Consider the following 2,455-nt stretch of genomic DNA (forward strand, 5'->3'; position numbering starts at 1 on the left):
CCATGGATGGAAAGGATCTGCCATCTTTGTGAGAATATGAACATCTAGAATGAAAATCACTTCCTCTTAGAGTGCTCATCATACAACCACATTAGATCTCCATTTCATAATCTTTGTTGCAACATTGACTTTCCTAGCCTTTTATGATGTCAAAATTATAGTGAGATCCGGAGGCTTCTCTCCAAGCTTTTTGAACATAAAAATAAAATCTTAAATCCAACTAAATAATTTGTTTCTTTAGATCCAATAAACCAAAATTTGGTTCCACTTTAACCACCATCATCATCGTATATTTTATACCTCATATTTTTAAACAATATTTACCTATTAAAAAAATAATATTCACTATACCTTTATCTTTATCTTTATCTGACACTTACAATTTTAGTATAAATAAAATATTAATAGAAATATCTTTATCATCATCTCATCCCCTTATCCGCCGCGTTCGATACAACGCACTCGGCCATAATTTCAAGTCTCACTGTCAAAAGTGACAATAAATTATCTGTATGCCTGTGAGTCGTCCGGGTCCCATTGCGTCTCCCACAATAGAGTCGTCGAAAAGGCGGCGAGACAAAACCAGGGGCTAAGATGACACGTCAACGTATACTGTGTCGGTCGCCTGACAACAGCGAAGGCAAATTATAAGAAACCGCACCAGACTTCCACTCAATCTGCACCAAATCGTTCTGTTTCGCTGTGTCGGTCGCCTGATACCAGCGGAGGCAAATCATAAGAAACCGCAGCAGACTTCCAGTCAATCTGCAACAAATCGTTCCGTTTCGCGAGAAATCCCGTGAGACGTGTGATGTGATTATAAAAGTTTAAATAATTAATTAGTACATAGTTTTGTCGTCAAAGGTGGCTCGTTAATTAGTACATAGTTTTGTCGGCAAACGGTGGCTCGGCCCCCGGAACCGTAATATATTTTATATTATTAACATTTCGCTCAGTGAGGCTTCCAGAATTTCCAATGCTGCAAAGAAAGGGTTTAAATGAAGAAGAAACCTAATCTTATTCAGCCGTTTCAGCCTGTCGAATAGTATTTCTTTGTGCATTCCGTAAGCTTTGGTCTCTTTCTTTGAAATTGGAGGCTTCGTTTGATTTTTCTTTCTTTCTTGCGACAATTTGTGGCGGATTATTAAACGTCGGTGAAGCTGCAGTTTTCTTCATAGTTTTGTCATGTTTGGCTGTTCTATCCGCAAGAGTCTGCACGGATGACTCAGGCGCTGTTTATCTTTGGCTGTAGCCAAATAGTGCGAGTTGTATTACGAATTTTTCATTTTATTTTCTTTGAATTTAGCGATATTTAAAGGATATTGCGCCTTGCGGAACGGTGCTTTGTCTGTCTACGCTGTCGGAATCTTGTAAATCTTAGGCCAGGGGTTTCCGATGTTCCATGCCTTTGCTGAATCTTTATTTTCAACTTTTTATTCTTTATTTTGTGAAACAATTGCCTTATGCCCAAAAAGTTCTGCTGGATTTTGAATAGTTTATGTTATTGAAACCCTGAAGTCATTAGATCTTTAAAAAGGTTGGAAAATGTTGTTGAATCTTTTTAGGATTAGTATTTCCCAGATATTTCGTTCGTTTAGTATTTTTCGCTTTTTTGAAATCAAAGTGGAAACCAAGCATGAATCCAAGATATTTCAGTAGTTTAATAATCCTCGCGTATTTGCAGTGTCTATGGCCAAAGTGTTTTTGTGTTTTTCATTTTAAAATTAAAAAATGAAGTTAAATTCAGCAGTTTTTCCTGAAATTTCAATCGTTTCGTAAGCCTTGCCGTTTTTTTTTTTAGTTTTTTACATGAAAGTTGAAATTGCATGGCGTAATGCTCATACCGCTTCATAATTTTCTTGCTTGATTTTTCATAGATCCCAGAAAATGATCCTACTTGGAGTACTCGCACGTTTGTTGGAGGAATATATGATAATTTTGACCAGAGGTTTCGCGCAAGCAGTGCGTCAATCTCCTTTCCCGAGGCGCATGCGACTGTTGATTCTTCGTAGAATTCCCTTCTCTCGGTCTCCGGTGAGCTTATAAATTACAAGTAATCTTCATGAATTTGGGGTTTTGATTAAAGATTTTGTGTCTTGGTGGTCCGCGAGGAGAGCCGTCCTGCACAGAAGCAGTAACCCAACTTCAAAAACAAGCTGGGAATCTTAAGGTAGCAACCGAACCTCAAAAGCAAGCTAGGAATCTTTAGGTCGCAGTCTCACAGTAGAAACTCGAGAATATAGGTTCTGAGATCTGGCCGTCGAGCAAATGTGCCTACAGAGAAATCTCTAGCTAAGGGCCCATCTTCAAGCTAAGAAGAGGTATTGTATTCAGTGCAATGAATTTTATCTAACTACAACTTTGTCAGATTCAGAAAGATCTTCGCACAACAATGAATATATGTACGCTAGGATTATACCAAAGGTTTGGAACTTTGTTTTGAGTTTGAGGTTTA

General features: G+C 37.9%; 1 long non-coding RNA gene across 1 annotated transcript; it reads left to right on the plus strand.

Moving 5' to 3' along the window:
* Window positions 1–484: 484 nt before the first annotated feature.
* LOC149149889 (uncharacterized) lies at window positions 485–2,223 on the plus strand. Its single transcript, XR_016263772.1, has 2 exons — window positions 485–1,064; window positions 1,878–2,223. It is a non-coding gene; the product is annotated as an uncharacterized LOC149149889 (long non-coding RNA).
* The last annotated feature ends 232 nt before the right edge of the window (window positions 2,224–2,455 follow it).

This window comes from Pinus tabuliformis, chromosome 9 (assembly GCF_031772625.1).
Source record: "Pinus tabuliformis cultivar Carrire ecotype Pingquan chromosome 9, CPIR1, whole genome shotgun sequence".
In the NCBI taxonomy this organism is placed as follows: domain Eukaryota; kingdom Viridiplantae; phylum Streptophyta; class Pinopsida; order Pinales; family Pinaceae; genus Pinus; species Pinus tabuliformis.